Source organism: Gopherus evgoodei, chromosome 1 (genome assembly GCF_007399415.2).
Source record: "Gopherus evgoodei ecotype Sinaloan lineage chromosome 1, rGopEvg1_v1.p, whole genome shotgun sequence".
Lineage (NCBI taxonomy): Eukaryota > Metazoa > Chordata > Testudines > Testudinidae > Gopherus > Gopherus evgoodei.
In genome coordinates this window covers 319,384,465-319,405,737 of record NC_044322.1, presented here as the reverse complement: position 1 = coordinate 319,405,737, position 21,273 = coordinate 319,384,465, and the positions used below count along the sequence as shown (strand labels likewise).

Genomic DNA, 21,273 nt, shown 5'->3' with positions numbered 1-21,273 from the left:
AAAGAATTGGGAATGTTTAGTCTAGAAAAGAGAAGGCTGAGTTAGGACATGATAACAGTCTTCAAATATGTCAAATGTCACAAAGAGGACAGTGATCAATAGTTGTCCTACGCTTGGTGGACATGGAAAAGAAGTAATCATATGACTTTGCAGCAAGGGAAATTAAGGTTAGATATGAGGACTAGAACCCATGTCTGTGAAGCATAGATAGCTAAGGTCTCCACACCACCACCATGAGGCTATGCAGTCACCTTCAAGGAGTGATGTAGCTGCAGGAAGTACTGCCACAAGGGACCGGAGGAACAGCACCCTGTGACCTTCTGATTGGCCCATACTTTATTTAACCTTGGGGAGTGCCTAGGAAATTGTCTGGGCAACAATGCAGGCTTCTGGCTTGCTGTGGTTCTAGAACTTGCCTTCCCTCCTTGTCTCCAGTCTCTGACCCTGACTCTCATCTACTCACTTCAGTCTGGTAACCACTCCTAATCTCCAGTCTTCAACCCTGGCTTGACTCTGACCCTGACTCTTGTCTATTGATCCCAGCTCTAGCAATTATTCTGATCACTGCTCATTGACTAGCACCTCATGGCCATCCTTGACTCTGACACTAGATTAGTAGTGACCACTAGGCCAGATTGCCTATGCCCCAACCCCTTACAGTAGGTTGTACAAGCCCCATCACTGGAGGTTTTTAAGAACAGGTTAGACCAGGGGTCAGCAACCTTTCAGCAGTGGTGTGCCAAGTCTTCATTTATTCACTTTAATTTAAGGTTTCACGTGCCAGTAATACATTTTAACGTTTTTAGAAGGTCTCTTTCTATAAGTCTGTAATATATAACTAAACTATTGTTGTATGTAAAGTAAATAAGGCTTTTAAAATGTTTAAGAAGCTTCATTTAAAATCAAATTAAAATGCAAAGCCCCCTGGACTGGTGGCCGGGACCCGGGCAGTGAGAGTGCCACTGAAAATCAGCTCACGTGCTACCTTCGGCACCTGTGCCACAGGTTGCCTACCCCTGGGTTAGACAAACACCTGTCAGAGATGGTCTATATATACTTAATCCTTCCTCTGTAGGGAGTGGGGATGGACTAGAAGACCTCTTAAGGTCCCTATATTTCTATGATTCTAAAGATACATTGTTTGTAAAGCATTTTGAGATTCATTTTGAGATTCATGGATAGAAGGCACTAGGGATAAAAATATGTGACTATGTAGTGTCTTCTATAAATGAGCCCTGCATATTCCAGAACACTAAATTTCATCATAGGTAAACACTTCTTTTCCTACGTCACAACCTCAACTAAAGATGTGGGTCCTTTAACAGCACTTTTGGTATAAGTAAAAAAAGTCACCCTGCTAAGGAAACACAGTTTTCTAATACTGCAGTGTTCCTGACAAATTCTGTCCTTTTGAAGATCTGCTTGCATAAGTGCAAACATGTTATGGTGGTCTGCACAGAACAGGGGCAGCCTAACTTCGTTGGTATGCAATCCTTGCTTTCATGAAGATCCAAGTAGGCAAGCCTGGCTGTAAGCAGAGTTTTATTTCCACCTATTTGACTATCCTGATGTATTACTTCTCCATTTGTGTTCTTGCCATATGCCTAGTTCTTGCATTGAACTAAAGCAGGTTTTGTACACCTTTCCATACTTGTAGTAAAGCTAACAGTTTTACATACTGGGATAATAAAGAGAAAGGAATGGGTCATTAAATGAAAGGGGAAAAAGGCAAATAATAAGTAACCCAGGGAAAGTACAGAGATGGTCAAAATGTTACAATAGCAATTATGAATGAACCTGGTGCAGGGCATTTCCTGGGGTTTAGTCATCAGTTAATGATTTTAACTGTACCAGAGCCAATAACTCTTCCTAGCCAGTTATTAATTTCTAAAAAATGTCATTCACATCAATGTTTATTGCTCACAGATAGAATATTATCTGAACATGTAGCCAACATAAAGGATCAAATCTATGAACATAATAACATATATTAAGTTGCTACTTGTCTACATGCCTGTTTGATGCCATCTAATTATAATAATATCAGAGCCCCGAAGTCCTCTAAGATGCAGCACAAATGCTCAGAATAGCCAAGTGGTTTAATCATTTTCTCTGAGGCTTTGTCTACAATACAGGGAAAAGTTGATCTAAGCTACGCAATTTGACTTACATGAATAGCATAACTCAAGTCGACGTAGCTTAGATCTACTTATTGCAGGGTCCACACCATGCGATGTTGGAGATGCTCTCCCGTCGACTCCCCCTTCTCTTCTCAATCCAGTGGAGTACAGGACTCGATGGGACTGTGATCTGCAGTCAATTAAGCAGGTCTAAGACCCGCTAAATCGACCACCAATGTATCGACCGCCATGCATCGATCCCCCATTAAGTGTAGACAAGCCCTGAGAGTCTATAGTAGTGTTGGTCAATTGCTTTTTTTGGCCTAAGGGCTGTCTATGGTCTGTGTCCTCACCCATCTTATTCAATATATCTGTGAGGAGAGTTAGGGAGGAGAACCAGGGCAGGTCTACACTACAGGGTAAAGTTGACCTAAGTTACGCAACTCCAGCTATGTGAATAACGTTGCTGGAGTTGACGTACTTTAGGTCAATTTATTGTGGTGTTTACACCAGGCTGGGTCGATGGGAGAAACTCTCCCATCTACTTACCTTATGCTTTCCATTCCGGTGGAGTACCAGAGTTGATGGGAGAGGGGTCTTCACTAGACCCGCTAAATCAACCCTGGTTGATCGATCACTGCAGCGTCAATCCATGCTAAGTGGAGACAAGCCCACAGAGTCAGGTATTTTCAGTAGGCTGCTGCCACCTTCTTTATATAACATCTCATCTAGCCCTGACACGATGATTGACTGCCGTCACTGTCTAGGTCAATGCTTCTCAAAGTCGGGCTGCCACTTGTTCAGGGAAAACCCCTGGCGGTCTGGCCGGTTTGTTTACCTGCCGCGTCCGCAGGTTCGGCTGATCACGGCTCCCAATGGCCATGGTTCACCGCTCCAGACCAACGGGGGCTGTGGGAAGGGAGGCCAGCACATCCCTCAGCCTGTGCCACTTCCTGCAGCCCCCATTGACCTCCATTGGAAAACCGTGGCCAGTGGGAGCTGCGATTGGCTGAACCTGTGGATGTGGCAGATAAACAAACCAGCCCGAACCGCCAGAGACTTTCTCTGAACAAGTGCCGGCCCGACTTTGAGAAGCACTGGTCTAGGTGAGATTAGTGCATAGATAAGACTGAGCTGATTAATCAGGTTGAGCCTTAAAGACTAATGTGATAATGGTGGGCTGGGGGAAGCAACCTGAGGAAATGGAGAAGCAACCTCTTTGCTTACTTACAAACTCCAGGAATCTTGCTCTCAGGCTTCAAAAAGGCCTCAAAAACCAGGCATGTTTTGGCCTAAAAGGTAAGTCTGAACAAATCTGAAATTACGTGAAAATCATTTTACAAATGACCCTTAGGACTACTGGTTGTGCATTTTAGCCTTCTCGGATATCTAGAGCTGGCTGGAGAATGCTAATGGACCATATTCTGTAAGAGTATGTGGTTCCATTGAAATAAAAATGATTTGTGAAATTGGATTGATTTTGCCAGATTTTTATTTTTGGAAGAAAACCAAGAAAAAGAGTTCTGACAATGGTGAAACATCCCATTTTGACATTTTAAAAAATTAAATATTTAAATTTTTCATTTGGATACAACTTTTTGTTTTGAATATTTTTAAATTTAGTATATTACAAAATAAAGTTGAAATAAAAAACTATTTTGTCGAAACAAAACCTTGATTGCCCCAACATGATTTCTCCCCCACCCACCCCCAGAATTTTCCTTCATAAAACTTCAAAATTTTCAGTGTTTTTTTTTATTCAGAACAAAGCCAAATGCTGAAATTGCTAAAGCTTTCATAAAAACAGAACTACCATCTTCTACGTACTGTTGGTTGGTGGTGTATATACATCATATGTTACCAAAATTAATAATTTGAGTTGTCCGGGTAGATTCCCAGTAGCTTTTGGATGATCAAATAGGTGCAATGTTTTTTTCCATCTGTGTTTAGGCTCAGTGCTTGTGACCTTCTCTTTTGAAAGCTAACCTTCCCTTTCTCACAACAAGATTAGCTAATTACAATGTACTCTAGACAGGGTCACACACCTTAACTCAGTTTAGAAGCTGAGCTACTACTGACCCATTTGTTAAGAAAAATAGCACTTTGTGAGCATGACACAGTGCTTACTGATCTGTTCTGAAAGATTTTACAGTATTGGTGATGACTTATACATCCCTAAATTGTCTGGGACTAGCCTATCTGATGAGCCAGCTCCTGCCTGTGCAGCATTGTTACAATCAGTGGAAATGGTTGAGCTGGAACTAACTTGGTTCTTGTTGGCAGGGTTTTCTCTTGAGGGTCCATCAGCTATAGAATTCATTCCCACTTTTATTCTGAAAGCCCCCCAATCTGCTGACTTCAGGACCCGCTAGGGTGACCAGATTGCAAGTGTGAAAAATTGGGATGGGGTGGGGGATAGTAAGTGCCTATATAAGAAATAGCCCCTATAAACTCAGGACATCTGGTCACCCTAGGATCATCTGAAAAGCCCATTTGTTTGGTGCAGAGTTTTGGGATGCTGAGTGGTCAGAGTGCAGGGGTGGGTTTATTTTCATGCTAAGTGTCTGGCTTTGTGTTGGATCGAATCTGCTGTCATTTTGTTTATGCTTCTCCCTCCATTTTGGAACAGTTTAAAGCTCCTATCTGAGTGCCTAGCACTTGGGATAGATGTCTATAAAGTAGTAAAACTGAAATAAACAAAATATTTGCTCCTGATACTGCTTGAGCTGTGAAGAAAGACTTGAAGCCAGACAGTTCCATTGGCGAGATATCTCAGAAGGCTAAAATGCACAACCAGTAGTCCTAAGGGTTATCTGTAAAATGATTTTCACTTAATTTCAGACTTGCTCAGACTCACTCTTTAGGCCAAAATATTGCCTGGTTTTGGAGATCTTTGTGGAGCTGAAAAGCAGGATTCCCAGAGTTTGTAAGATAAGCAAAGAGGCTGCTTCCAGATTTCAGATTATTTATCTTTCATACAAGGGTGACATGAGGATAAATAAGTTCATGTTTGCAAAATGCTTTGAAAATATAATGTGCTAAGTATTACTACTTACAAATAAAAACTGGAGAGTAGCCTTGGATCTGATGGCAGAGATTATCCTTAAGCACAGTTTCTATAAAAAAAATTGCATGTACAATCAATTAAAAAACTTCAACATCAAGGCCTTTATTTTACCCATTCCCACAACGAACAGACAGACGCAGCAGAGTTAGTTGAAGAGCTAATAAACTCTGGCCCTGCTGAACTAAACATTCCAGAGTTGAGGGCTTTCCACCAAAAGCACTCTACTTTCAGCACAGAGACTGCTTCGCAGTTCCGGGACAGAACAAGAGGTTACATCCTGCCAGAGACATGCTGGTGGTTATTGATTGACAGAGTCCGACAAACCTCAGGGATCTGCATGATTTTGCATGTATATAAACAGATTACAAAAAGTACGGGTGAGTCCCAAATAAGGGCTTGGAATAGGCCTGTGTCTGACACTACAGCATAACAGCACCTACCCCAGATTGCTAACTTGTGCTCCAGAATCTCAGCTTTCATGAAATAAGGCTGCACTTTCACTAGGGAAAAAAAAGGTTTAACTAACTTGAAAGCAAAATCCTAATGAAGCCAAGGCAGTTTGTAGTTTTCACATGAGTAGGGCAAGACAAGTTAGAGACAAAGCTCCCCCTTAGGTTACATCTACACTTAAAACAATACAGCAGCATAGCTGCAGTGTTGCAGCTGCACCGTTGTAGTGCTTCAGTGTAGACACTTACTCCAGTGATGGGATGGGTTTTCCCATCTCTGTAGTTAATCCACCTCCTTGAGAGGCTGTAGCTTGGTCGACAGAAGAATTCTAGCACTGTCTGCACCTGCACTAACCGAAGGTTAGTTCAGCACAACTACTTTTTTCGGGGGGTGGATTTTTCACACTCTTATGCTGATGTAAATTTTCAGGGTACCAGCCCTCAGTCTTTAATTTGACCTGCTAACTTGAAAGCAAAATAAAGTGACAGGGGTAAAACTAGCAGATGCTCATTTGGTATATGAGCATCACTTAGGACTTGATCCTGCAACGTTTACTCCTGTGAGTAATGCTTGCTCAAATAAGTAACATCACTCAATTCAATGCTTTAATAGCAGCCCCTGGCATCAGGCAGTGAACCCTGTGAAGTACCAAGAGTATTGACTTTTGGATCCCTGACCCAGATCATGTAACTGGGTGAGGAAGTCAAGCTGAAGTTTCTTGCCTGCACTCCTGTGAATCAGACCTTTATCCCAAGTTGGACGGCTTGTGTGACTAAGAATTACTCATTAGAATAAGGGTTCAGAGTTGGGCTTTTAACTTGCACAGGATACAGCTGCCAGGGATGGGGGAGTGGCAGGTCTAAGTTACTACGCACCTGGATATTTGTAGAAGAGCCTGGGTTTGGAAGTGAGTAAACAACATGCCTGTCTGGGCAAGTGATATCCCTTTATTGTGAATGTGCCACCTTTTCCAAGTAACTAAAGGCCCAGTCCTGCAGCCCTTACTCAGACAACATTGTCACTGATTCCAGTAAGAGTTTAGCTGAGCAAGGACTGGAGAATTGGGCCCTTAAACATTCTAAGAGACAGAAGAACTTTTAAGATAACAAAATCTCAATATTTCATCATTTAAAATGAGCAACACTTGATACATGACAAACAATGAGATGTGCAGGGCATAAGTCAAAAGGATGATAGAGGGTAAAACAATAAATCTTTAAAAATCTTACATATTGTTTAATGAAGAAATTAATTATTCTCTAATGAATGAGTGAAAAAACATATTATTTCCCAGTAATATTAATTAATGTATATGGGCATTGTTTCTTCAAATATCTTTGAATTCCCTATAAATAAGGCTCCGGGTTTGTCACAGAGGTCACGGATTCCATGACTTTCCATGACCTCCGTGACTTCTGCAGCAGCCGGTATGCCTGGCCCAGGGGTCGTCTGAGCTCAGGCAGCAACCTGGGCCTGGCACACCAGCTACTGCTGGGGCAGTCTTGGGGCCCTCCGCCCCTCAGCAAAAGGAGTTTGGGTGTGAGGGGGCTCAGAGTTGGGGGGTGGGATGGTGCTTACCTGGGGGGGGCTCCCTGGAAGGGTAACAGCAACTCCCCTCCCTCAGTTCCTAGCTCCATGTGCTACCTCTGCCTGCAAGCATCACCCCCACAGCTTCCATTGGCTGTGATTCCCAATCAATGGGAGCTCCAGAACCAGAGTTTGGGGCAGAGCAGAGGTAGCATGTGGAGCTAGGAGCTGGAGTCGCCGTTACCCAGGAGCCTGCCCCAGCCCTATCAATTCAACCCCCCCAGCACCTGTGGTGCCCCCCTGGGCCATGACTCCGCCCCAAGCACCTGCAGCATCCCCCTGGGCAATGCCCCTGCCAGCACCCCCAGGCCGCGCCCCCTGCTCCAGCACCTGAGCTCCCTCCCCACAAGTTTTAGTCGGGTGTATACAGTAAAAGTCATGGACAGGTCATGGGCCATGAATTTTTGTTTACTCCCCGTGACCTGTCCATGCCTTTTACTAAAAATATCTGACTAAAAAGTAGTCTTACCTATAAATACACTGACTTGTCAGAGACTTGACTCATTGGCTTTTAGCCCCATTAACAATACGCATGCATTTCTCAGTCAATAACTTATGTTCAGAATTGAATTTGAAAAATGCTAAAGATTCACCAAGAAGTAATACGGAAACAGGTCTCTTATTCTTCACCTATCTCTTACTGTTCAGTGTTGTTTCCTGGAAGAGGTTTTGTACTGTAGAAACAATTCCCTTGTTGTATTATCTTCTGTTGTAGCCAGAAGGAACTTCAAATATTGCTCGCAGATAAGCAGGAAGAACTCCCACCAAAACCAATGGAAATTGTGTGTGCTTATCTGAAGGCAGTTTGGCCCAACTCATATTTAGTTTGAAAGTAGTGTGGTGGTAATTTCTGAAAAATATATTTTCTGAAAGCATGTTAAGCAAAAAAATCCTCAGTTAAAAAAAAAAAGTTATTTTCCCTGGAAGCAGCAAACATGACACTGAACTACTCACAAGCAGATTTTATGACGACAGCTTAAGGTTTATGAAACAAAATCATGTGATTAATCTTCTAAACACGTTCTCAGAAAAACTAAAATGACACAGATTCACAAGGAATTAGTAGTCCTTCAGACAGATAATGACCCAGCACTATGTTATCACTTTCCCACCTGCAGAAGAAATAGGGAGTTTAGCCCCACAAAGCAGTAGAACCTCTGAAGAATCTGGATACACATGTGATCTATGGAGATCAGTGTGAGGGTTATATACTTCCATGCTGACTTCCAGCTTTCCAGATTCCTCTCAGCGTGACTCCTACAAAACCTCCTCCTACTTAGTGTTCTACAGAATGAAGGGGAAAACCCAGTAAGTTACTGCCAGCACAGGCTGCATTAACTTACCCATAAAAGTTCTAAGAGGTTGATTAGGGGGTGGGGGACAGTGCTACTTCCATGATCTTCCTTCTCCTCACCCTGACACATATCCAGCAATTTGCCCCCTCCCTGAACTCAAGATGCTGACCCTTATGGAGTAATCCCATAGAGTTTGAGAAACATGAAACCCATGAGGTTCCATAGAATTGAATAAAAAGTATTAACCATAGTACAGTGTGTGTGTGGGGGGGGGTATTTTGTTTTCAATCTGTAGACTTCTATAGCAAAAATATAATTCACTATTAAATTCAAGAAGGACTACTCAAAAAACCTATAGAAAGGTTCTAATTTAATATTAAATTCTATAGGATTTTTCCATAAGGGAAGCCTGGTTGGAGACCTCAAAGAGGGACTTTGATGGGGTCAGGAGAAGGGAGGAGCAATGTTGCAGGGTTGGGCCTCCCCAGGCCAGGAACTGCTTGATCCTTAGACTCTCCACTCACATAAGTGGAGAGTATAATATAGCTCCAAGAAATGTCACTGTGCTACGTTCCCCTGCCCATATTACTTGTAGGGCAAATGCCAGCAACACCAGGCAAAATAGTCACAGAGAAATTTTTTATTCAGATTTGAAACTGCTTGGTAAACACTAAATACTTAGGGTTGCCAACTTTCTAATTGCCGAAAACCAAACACCCTTCCTGAGGCTCTGGTCCCCACTCACTCCATCCCCCTCCCTCTGTTGCTCGCTCTCCCCTACCCTTGCTCAATCGCTCATTTTCACCAGGCTGGGGTAGGGACTTGGGATGCAGGGGGGGCTCTGGGCTGGGAAGTGGGGCTGAGGGGTTTGGAGTGTAGGAGGGGACGCCAGGCTGAGGCAGGGGATTGGGGTATGGGAGGGGGTGAGGGTTCCAACTGGGGGTGCAGGCTCTGGTGTGGGGCTGGGGATGAGGAGCTTGGAGTGCAGGAGGTGGCTCTGGGCTGGGGCCAAGGGGTTCGGAGTGCAGGAGGGGGCTCTGGGCTGAGGCCAAGGAGTTTGGAGTGCGGGAGGGGTGCAGGCTCTGGGAGGAAGTTTGGCTGCAGGAGGGGGCTCAGGGTGGGACAAGGAGTTGGGGCATAGGAGGGGCTTCAGACTCCAGGCGGCGCTTACCTCAGGCACCTCCCGGAAGTGGCTGGCATGTCCCTCAGGCTCCGAGGTGCAGATGTGGCCATGGGGTCTCCATGCGCTGCCCCTATATGCAGGTGCTGCCCCTGAAGCTCCCACTGGCTGCAGTTCCTGGCCAATGGGAGCTGCAGAGCCAGCACTCAGGGTGGGGGCAGTGCACGGACCCCCTGGACGGCCCCTAGCTGGAGGGACATGTAGCCGCTTCCCATTGCTGCGCGGAGCCAGGTAGGACTGGGACCTTGCCTGCCTTGCTGTGCCACCGAGACTTTTAATGGCCTGGTCAGCAGTGCTGACTGGAGCCACTAGGGTCCTTTTCAACTGGGCGTTCCGGTTGAAAATTGGACGCCTGGGAAACCTATATATCCTGAGATTAGAAAAAATGGGGTCAAGGTGTAAATGAGGGTTCCAGCCTGCTCTCAGTATACATGCAACACTCCCACTGAAGATGGTGGGAGTTTCAGCTGAGTTTGGTGCAGATGTGGTCCTAAATTTGGGAGATGTAGCCTGTGTACCAATAAGTTGAGCATGTGGATTTAGTAAACTGGAGCAGCGTGTATACAAACAAGGACAAAATTTATTCAGCTGCAACACTCTTGTGCATTTGCCCAAAGGTAGTTGCGGAACACATAGGCAAGTTTACCCTCATCAGAAGGGTTAACCAATAATCAAGACAACCATTATGAACAATCAGTTACTATGGGCCAAGTTCTATCATTAAATGCACATGGGCATTACCCAGTGACTTCAGTAGGAGCTAAGCACATGTCCAAGGCAAAACCTAGCTTTATAGTCTCTGATAATAGGAGATCAATTGGATTTCAAAGTCCACAATGTTGCAATGAGCTTTAGATAGACAGACTCCTGGGTATCCCAAGGATGCCTGTGAAGGGCTCATTAAAAGATCGAGGCCCAATTTTGTAAGCACTCAACGTGAATAAACAATATTAGTTTTTGATTGTCTTAGTTTTAAACCACAGTTTTGGGAACATTTGGAAGGATGATACCTATGGTGCCACCAAACACAAAGCATTAATACAAACAACTTTTTTCAACAAAAAACAGAGCGCTGTTTTTTAGGAAAAAATGCAAAGAATCTAAAGATTTTAAACAAGGGATTTGCATCACAGTATTTTGTAGTATTTAAAATTAAAATCCATTTAGAATTTGCCAGAAAGCCTGAATACTAGTCCAGTAATTCGTTTATCATTTTCAATAACATTTTGGAAAGGTAATTAATCAACTTATGACATATATTCAAGTACTGTCACCTTTCATCGTCTTTAATTAAACTCTCCTTCTGGTATTTATCATACTTTCTCTAACTGATTTACAGAAACTGATTTTTTTGGGAGGTGGGGGGTACAGGTTATATAAAAATACATGTGGTAACTGTGTTTTTCAAAGAAGAGATTCTAGTTCTGCTTCAGATAAATATCAAGTCTTAAACAGATGGGGGTAAATTCTGCTCTCATCTACACCAGCATAAATTTGGAATAAACTGAAGTCTGTGGTTTTATTCCAGATTTATACCAGTGTGAGTGCAAAAATGTGTTCCTCTAGAAATACAGGATTTTATTACACTTATTGTAAAATCTACAAATAGGCCAAGTCACAAACTTCAGATTCAGAGGGGGGTATTTAGATTTAGGCTTTTCCATGATTTCACCATAAAAATAAGGGTAGTATCAAAGTTTTGATCCTGGTTCATCTCCAAATATTCCTGCATTTTGGGCCTGATCTGCCCAGTTTGGGATGGGTGGTCAGCCTAACAGTAACAGGTTGTTGTTCTTATTGACTGTTTATTAGACTTGGGCAGAAAATGTTTTGTTTCCATAAACTTTTTTTTTGAGAAATCCGCCCTTTTCCATGGAAGCTTCCATTTTGACAACAACAAAAAGAATTTTTTTTCTCATCAGAGAAATATTTCAAATGAAAAAAATTCATCCAGCTCTGCTATTTATATTGCAGATTGCAGCACCATTGTGCTTTGTACAGTACAAGCACATGCAAAGCATTGGGGTGAAATTCAGAGTCCATTAAAGTCAATAGCAAGACTTACATTGACTTCAATGGGGCCAGATTTCACCCATGACTCCTGTTCCACAAAAGTTACAATTTAAGGGTCAGATTGTGCCTGGCTCCTAACATGTCCATATAGGGCAGTAAGGAGAAGTAAGTCACCATGGCCATGTTACAGATCCCTGCACTGTGGGTTTGGGCAAGGGAGGGGAAAAGAGCAAGGACTATTCCTCTTGTACTTCCCACTTCAAGTAGGCCCTTCTTCCTCAAGGCTCTAGCCAGCAGAACTGAGCTGGTCCAAAAGAGAAGGAACATACAGCTGGTAAAGGGCTATAGTGAATGACGTCTTCACAGGAGCAAAGGTGTGGGAGCCGGAGAGAAATTGTGACTTCCTCCTGGGGGCTCCTCCTAAGGCAGCACAGCTTTGTTCTGCTCCACACACTGTGGAAAGCTTCAATCTAGACCTAAAACAACTGACATATGGGGGAGAGGTGAGGGAAGAGGGATGAATTCAAATGCATACAATGTTACTATATATTTGCAATTTTAAAAATTATTTTTATGGGTTGGATTAAACACTGTTGAAACTGGTGGGTGCAACAGCTCTCTTTCACTTAAAGTAGTGGTAAGATACCATTCAGCTCCTTTAAAAACCAGCTAGCTGAAACAGCACCAGCCTCCACTCAGAAAACAGGCATATATATGCAAGGCACATGGGGTTTACTAAGTATTGTTCTACTAATGGGGCATATGTGTGCAAGAGAAAAAGCAGCAAAAAAATCCACTACAGAAGCAGACCAAGAGAAGAAGCAGAAAGCCAAAGATGACACAGCCTGGACAAACACTGGGAGGGTGGCCATGAGGGGAAAAAAAAAAGCCTAGAGAGAGCTTTTGCAAATGACTGTTTTCTGAATGAGTCTTCAAACTGCAGGCAAAGAACTCTATCCTGTTTGATTCCTACTGTGTCCAGGGACACAGAACTTTGCATATTCCTGACTCCAACAATTTCTCCTAAATCTATTAGCCAGGATGGCCAGGGATGCAACTCCTTGTTCTGGGTATCGGTAGCCTTTGATTGCCAGAAGCTGGAAATAGACAACAGAGGATAGATCACTCTGATTGCCTATTCTGTTCATTCCCTCTGAAGCACCCAGCACTGGCCACTGTCAGAAGACAGGATATTGGACTACACAGACCATTGGTCTGAGCCACTATAGCCATTCTTATGTCCTCCTAACAGAAACAACTTATAGGACCCCAAATTTTGACAACTGCTCTGATCAAATGCTATTATACATAAAAGTAAGTATCAGCTATCCCCATCTGCTGCTCAACTCAGCCAGGATTAAATTGGCTGATTTCTTAGAGGAATCTGAGTGTTAAAGAAGGATATAAAAGCATAGAGGGTGATAGCCTATTTATTACCTCTCAAAAGATATGAAGCAGCTGCTGCACATTGTTTAAAATATCTCTAAATATGTATTTTACCCCAAAACATATTACCCAACATTATATCTTTATTTATTTATAGAAAAAATTACAACTAACTATTTACCCACAAAAGCCCTAACTACTGGAGCCAATAGGGCTTGATGGTGGAGGGGTTGCCCAAAATTCTCAGCACTGAATGAGAGCTGTTGGACCCGATCCTGCAAATCACTTCTGAGTGAGCAAAAATCAATGGGTAAAAGTCAAGTTTTAACCTTTCTGCTCTAACAGAGTCAATGAGTCATTAGGGGAGAACTGTGGTGAGAAGAAAGCAGACCAAGACAGACTCTGAATTAGAGCCCTGTGCGGGGACTATTTTTTTAATCCTGCTCCTGCCCCACAATACCCACTCCCACCTGCTCCTGCACTGTTACCCCATTCCCACCTGCAAAAACATTAGATCCTGCAAGATCCTCATACACGGAATTCAGACACAATTTTTATCATTAAAAGAATAAAAAATACCTTGGCTCCTGTTATAACAGATATCAGATCTCTTTCTAATCCTCACTTAAATTTAAGTATTAAAACCTTTATTGTTTTTTTTTAAAAACTTGCTTTACATTGCTAAAATTCTATTTATGACAAACTGACATGAGATTTAATGTTTTCCCACAAATTACCACAGTTGGGGGTTTTTTTGCCCATCAAAGTACATTTTACCCGCTCCTGCTATTATGGCAGTGGGTGGGATCCTAGTCCCGCTGCAGGGCTCTACTCTGGACTCAGCCATGCATAGTATGGTTCAGGAACCCCACACTTTGGACAATGTGACCATTAGTTTAAAACAGTCATGGTGCACAATGAACACAGAACCCATCAGGCTTGGTTCTCCCACTCCCAGAGAGTTGTTTCAAATGAACATTGTTTGAAGGAACCCAATTGCCCATAAAATATATTAAATAAATAAAATAAGTATAATATATATTAAAAAAGTGAAAAGTTTCTGTATGTTTTTTTCAAGTGACTTTCTAGTGACAGCCAAAATTATGGTTTCAGCTATTTATTTTTTTGGAACAATTACAATTTGGCAACCATAGCCCCAGTGGAACACTGGAAGAACATACTATGGATCATTAGTATTTGTCTTCAGTCAAAAGCTAAGTGTGAGAAATGAGAAACTTACAATGAGTTACTGTATCAATAAAAGATAGTCACCTAAATCTGCCTTGGATTTACACCTGCGCAACCTTAATAAGCTCAGTCAGGTTTCGGGAGTGTAACCAAGGGCATAAGTTGGCCCCTATACTTTGTCATCAGCTCCAAATGAACAGTTATTTTGTAAAAATAAGTACTATGTCCTGTCCAAAAAAGTAAGCTCATAGGATAGCTTGTAACTATCATTTTGGATTACGAAGAAAAGTTTGGTCAACACACAGGGGAAGGTTTAGTTCCAGCAAACACACACAAACAGGAAATCTCTCCACAGTAAGAAGGTGTTTTTCTTTACACAATAGAATTTAAAGATGTCATCATGTAGTTTAAAACAAAAATGGCTAAGTAAGTTCACCCTTTCCAGTAGGTTATGAGTATACTAGACTTACAGTACATTTCAAAACCTGTTAGAACTTGCATGGATGGCATACAAACACAAACAAATGAAACCTGTCTTAGTCTGCGCATGGTTTTTAATCAGTAAGCATGTCAAGCTTTAGGGGGGAATCAATTTTCAGAAGGCAAATGGTAACAACTGCAGATTTAATCTAATTGCATCTGCAATCCTTTACTATTCTCAATATGTTTGAAATGATGTAGCTCCGTGGTAAAAAATGAATTTCAATAAATGTCATATATTTAGTTATCTGCCTTATTTTTTTAAATTTACCAAGCTAGATCACTGATCCTTAGCAGAAATTATGCCAGCATATGTCAAAAGGAGTTGGATGCTGTTTAGTAGGATAGGCATTAATATGAAGGAGCTATATTAGAGAAGAGTGTCTAAGATATGAATCTTTATTTGTACCTTACCATACAGGAAAAAAAATTACGCAGACATAGCTCATAAAACAAGAATTGCAGCTGTGGCATACACAACAGAATGCTGCTGGGAATCAAATACCACAATGATGGGCATGGTATAAGAACCTGAATAAACTAGTACTTCTTTGAAGGAACAACATTTAAGTATTTTTCATTTCACATAAGGTTTCATCTGAATTTGATGAATTCAAGGATTGCCTCCCCTACAAAAAAAAATCTATTTCATGTTGATTTCCCTAGGGCTAATAGAAGAAGCTGCATCATACAACCGTAAAACTTGCTTCAAAGGCTCTCTGTTGACATTCTTCTGCAACTATTATATATCACAGCACTTCTCAAACTGTCGGTCGGGACCCCAGAGTGGGTTGCGACCCCATTTTAGTGGGGTTGCCAGCACTGGCTTAGACTTGCTGGTACCCAGGGCCAAGGTTGAAGCCTGAGCCCCACCACCTGGGGCCAAAGCCTGAGGGCTTCAGCTCTGTGTAGGCGGGCTTAGGTTATAGGCCCCCTGACTGGGATTGAAGCCCTGGGGCTTCAGTTTGCTCCCCCCCGTCCGCCTGCAAAGGGTGGAAGGGCTTATGCTTTGGCCACCCATCCTGGGCCATGGGGCTCGGGTGGGCTCAGGCTTCGGTCCCTCCTCCTGGTAGGGTGACCATATGTCCCGATTTTATAGGGACAGTCCCAATTTTTGGGTCTTTTTCTTATATAGGCTCCTTTTACCCCCAATCCTGTCCTGATTTTTCATATTTGCTGTCTGGTCACCCTACCTCCTGGGGTTGTGTAGTAATTTTTGTTGTCAGAAAGGGGTCACAGTGCAATGAAGTTTGAGAACTCCTGATATCGGTATGTTATGAAAACCATTGTCATTGAAATCTTTTAGCAAAATTGTACACTACCAACTCCTGGGGGAATTCTGTGCCAAAAAATTTAAAATTCTGTGCGCAATATTTTAAAATTCTGCAAAATTCTGCATATTTTTTGGTCAAAATAATGTAATATAATCCATCTGGTTTCAATTATTTTTGTAATTTATCTAAACTACAATACAATGGATGGAGAATGGGAGTGGGGAGCACTGGAGAAATCACCAACCCCCCTCTGCCTAATAGTAATGTAACTAGTATTGAGCCTTTACTTCTAATTATTAGTCAACAAATATATGCAGCCATATGCTTAGTGTTACATCACAGACAAATGAAGAGCAAGGGAGGGCTGTGGACTCAAACTCACAATTTATACTGGCTACTGACCATCTCCAAAAAAGATCAGTAGCAAACAGTTCATGGAGCACATTTTGATAGGAAATTTTTTCATTCCAAAAATTTAAACCAGTTCTAACCACTAAAGCACCATAAGCATTTAAGGCCATACTGTCCTTTACAGTAAGGCTCCTTTACATCACTCTCGCAATGTAAAAGGAGTGTAAAATGTAAATGTAAAATTAAAAAAACACTTTACACCTGTTTTATACTCCTGGGGGAATCCAATAAGAACAATGGGAACAATTCACTAAGCAGGCAGGCTGCTACATTCTCGTGTGCCTGAGGGAACAGAGTCTCCCCCATGTCTCCCTCTTCAGAAACACCCCAAAGCCTTGCCCCTCCACACTGAGCGTGCCACAACAGCAGTTGAGAGGGTTAAAGTGTCTCTCTCACATGCATGACTACCCAGACCCCCCGCCAGTAGTGATTTACATCTCTACTGGCTGCCGTGAGTGTCCAAACCAACCTGCCTGCACTGTCGGGAAGTGGGCACATGACCAGTTTTCTGGTTTCCCTTTGCTTCCACATCAGTAGTCATTTTTCTGCTGGGAAGCAAAGAAATCTGTGGGGGACATTAATTCTGCGCACGCGCAGTGATGCAGAATTCCCTCAGGAGTAACTACCAAGTGCCTCAAATTCTCTTGTTTCAGTTTCATGTCTCTACCCAAATATCTATGCAAACAGTACCCACCTGATTCAAAGCCCATTGGAGTCAACAGGATAGACTGCAATGGGCTTTGTATCAGGTACTATCTGATCACATCAGGTGGCATAACAGTATCATAGTGTAGTTCAAAAACAAAACAAGAAATGGCCTTCAATCTCCTTGAGCAATATTCATCCTTAATACAACACCTTTTCCTTCACAAGCATTACACCCTGGATGAATCTGGCCCAAAACCTTTACCTTTTATTTTATATTAAAAATACTGGAAAAATGCTCTGTCTTCCTGTATGACATAATAGTATTCCTGAAGGCAAATAGCTTGGCAATTTGGGAGATTTGTTAATGCTAAAGGAAACAAGTTAGCACATATACCATGTGTGTGAAAGCTTTTAGAAATTACATTGCAACCCTGATTAGATTTCCTAAAAGGTATTTGAAACAAAGAAAGCAACACAAAGCTAGCGATTCTAAGAGTAATGAGCATTTGTGGGATTTCAAACAGCTCTACATACAACATGCCCAATGTTCTGGGGAAAAGAGGTCACCTAATTATTCCTTTCTTTAAGGCCCTCTCTACACTACATTTCCCCTGGGTGACAAAACTGCTTTAAAAATGGTTTCTCCTAATATGCCTGTATTAGCTGCTGTGGATGAGGTATAGATTTGTTAAAACCATTGCTAAGATAAATATATCTTAACAAAACAGAACTCTGATGATTTGGCTGCACTGCACTGGGGGATGGGCAGGCCATGTAGATCGACACTCTACACAGTGGCCAGCTCATTTCCACAGGGGCTCACTCCATGTGGGAGTGGAGAGGTTTTGGTAGACTAGGGAACTAGAAAAAGCATGGCTAGAATCTGCAAACCGTGAATTCAATGGCTACAAACTGTATGAAGGAGGCAATCATAGACTGTAGCAATTACAGACAAGATGCACATGATGATGGCTCTACCGACTGATAATGGGCTGTTCAACATTCGGTCTCTGTGTCAATGCTTCAAATGAAGCCCAAAGAGGCCATAAGTGTGGGAACCCTGGTCACATGAGTTTCATGAACTAAAGCTACAGGAGCTGGTTTGCAGACAAGAAACCCATATGCATTTGTTCAGAGTGTCAGGTGGCAAATATCCCTGAGAATTCCCTGCTCTCTTCCCTCCCCGCCAACACACCTTGGAACTGGGATTCTTAAGGCTCCTTGGGGCCAGTGTTTCGTGTCTTCATCCTGGGATCTTCAAAGGATACCCGGTGACTGCTCTTTTATCTCTCCATTTTATCATTGGTATTATTAATATTTATTATATGTATTACTATTGCGCCCAGAGATCCCAGGCAGGATCACATTGTGCTAGGCACTGTACAAACACGTGAAGACACTGTGTTTGTCCCAACGTGCTCTCTTGAGTGAGTAGAGTTAAGATAGGTGCCTACTACAAAGGGGTGTTGGGTCGTGAGAGAGACCTCAGAATTCCTTGTGTGGACACTGCCCTGGAGTCTGCACTGAAGCTAAGGAAGCCCAGATTTCTGAGGTATCTTTCAGGCATCAGGTTCCCTCAGCTGCTGTGGATTCAGGCATGTTTATAGCTGCCAGTTGGATGGGGTGATCTCCAGAATGTCTTTACTCTGATTTGGGGTCCAGGAGACTGAAGAGGCCATCCCCTTTCCCCTCTGAGATAAACAATGTGGAGCAGCCACCTGGCGGATCACAGAAGGATGAGGAAAAGACATTTGACCCCCCAACAGCACTGGACACAGTAGAAGGGGGTTGCAGGTCACCATTGCAGGCCCCCAGAAGATTGCAAATGAAGGACTGGTCTCAGAGCCAGTAGGGAGGGGAAAAGAGGATGTTAGGGACTTGTAGACTTGGTGAGGTAAGAAGTCAAAATTTGCTAACAATTCTCTGTTCATGAACCTCTTAATGAACCCGTGCTAAATTTTGGGTTTCTAATTGGCTTAAGTCTTAATTACTCTGTTTCCCATTGCATTACCATCAACTGTAAGCCATAGGCTGGCTTCAGAATGACCTTTGTAAAGAAAGAAATCCTCTAATAAGAACATCTGCAGTTGTGTGTCAAGAGAAACAAGTGTTATGGAATGGTCATTAATTCTGAAAAACACTAAGACAAAAAACAAGACAAAACTTCTGCAACCCTCTGGAAATAGATTTTGATGTGAATTTAGGAGGGATTGTTGTACATAACTAATTTGGTGTATTTACCTTTCTTCAAATTATCAATTGTGTACTAAATGACCTGTATTACAAATTATCTATGGCTACAGAAGGTTTAGGGAGGTAATGAGTAGTTATTCTCTCAGGTTATTTTGTTTTTAATGTGTGACTCTTGCATAACAGCAGCGTTGTGGTCTTTATTGGATAACACACAGTGTAAATATTAGCTGCAAATATTTAAACATCTCTTATAGAGAAGTGAGACATTTTGTACCTTGCCTAAGTACGATTTTGTGTCTTTCGAATCTCAGAAATGATTCCCACCTATTTCTGCTTGCCAGCAATGCAAAAGGACATTTTGAATGAGATATCTCAAAAGCAAATGAATTACTGCAATATGCAAAGGTTTATTGGAAAAACTGAACACATCCATATATTGCAGCTTCTCAAAGTAAATCCTGTAGATTATAAATGCAAAAAATCCCAAACAACTGCATAGTTATTAAAGTGTTTGTATTATTTAAATATTATTCAACATTTTAGGGGGTGAGGATTAACCTAAATACTTACAGTTTCTAGAACATACATAAATATTTATAAAGAAGAGACCATCTAACTTAATGTTGATATGGGCACACTACTAAAGTTTCATTACAGAGTGTAAATTATTCCTAATTGTGGACAAATTGCATTTTTAAATAAAAAATTTACAATACAACAGCAAGAAATATTTGAAATACGCCAGATATGTAAAGTACATAATCTGGTAATCTGGAAGATAAATGCTTTAACAAAAAAAAAAATTCCTTACTTAATGGAAGCTGATTGACTATGCAAGAATTTATCAATAGCCAAATATTTAAAACAATTTTTTCTAAATTGCACTTTTAAGTTAAATTTGACAAAACTGTCTGAATAATCCAAAGTTTTTGACTTCATCTGCATTTCTGCACCTCTTATGCCCCAACAGCACAGCTAATGGTCCACATGATCATATCAAATAGACAGTCACAAAGAGAAAGTGTAATAGTTGACAAGAAAAATAGTACACAAGATACATTTTAAAAGCAACATATGTATGGTAGGTGGCTGGCTCCTAGGGACTGAAATACAAGCCTAAATATTGTGTTATACAATGTGATGATTCTTACAACACTTCTGGACAGTGCTTTGTAAGTGTGGCATTTTCTTTCTAATGCCGCTTGGAACAATTACTCTAGTAGTAATTGACCAGGATATCATAAAAATGAAAAATATAGATAATCATCTGATGAAAGTTTAGAAGAACTGACATGATTCTGTCAAAATTAGACTGTGACACTCCACACACACAGGAGGATGGTAAAGGGTTTTATTATTACATCTCAAACCCATGAAGTTTCCAGCTGCTAAAGCAGCGATTCCTGTAAAATAAAACACGAGTGCAGAAGACACCAGAGTGGAGCTGACGTTTCCTTTGGTCGGAATTAATCTGAACCCCTTAACTGACTCCCACGCCACGGCGGTGCCACAAGCATACAGTACCTGTCTCTGCTAAAGCCAACAGCGCGGTATTCCAGCCGGGGTCCGCTCTAGGGGGTTCTAGCAGGACACCAACGCCTCCCGCTACATTGCCAAGCAGCGGGGTCATCCCACTGGGAACGTGCGAGCGCAGAAGCCGCCCAGGATACCAGCAGAGGTGCACGTGCACCTGCAGGGAGGGCGAGGCGCTCCCCTTCCAGCGCTGAAGGGTGCGAGGGCTCCCCGCGGCTAAGCGGCCACTTGGCCGGTTCCCCGGCGCTGCAGTCAGGCTGAGTCAGATCGTGGTTGTTCCAGAGTGGATGATTGTAAGCGCCGCACCCCCCTTCGTTCACCACCTCCCCCTGCCCTCGGCAGAGTCACTCACTCCGGAGTCATGCAGGCTCGCTCGCCCGGAGCACTCCCCCTGACTCAGCCCCAGGAGCGTGCCGCCCGCCCCCTGCTGTCCCCGGGCTTACTGACA

The 21,273-nt window shown here is 42.4% G+C and overlaps 1 protein-coding gene across 7 annotated transcripts in view; it reads right to left on the bottom strand.

Moving 5' to 3' along the window:
- MET (MET proto-oncogene, receptor tyrosine kinase) overlaps positions 1-21,273 on the bottom strand; it is a 160,073-nt gene that overhangs the window by 101,501 nt on the left and 37,299 nt on the right. The window contains exon 1 of one of the 7 annotated variants that reach the window (XM_030549063.1): positions 20,817-21,118. The exons of 5 other annotated variants lie outside the window; for them this stretch is intronic. The gene's annotated coding sequence lies outside the window, so the exon portion shown is untranslated. Of the gene's footprint in view, positions 1-5,176; positions 5,221-20,816; positions 21,119-21,273 lie in introns of those variants that run through there. One more of the 7 variants, XM_030549067.1, reaches the window with a different exon arrangement.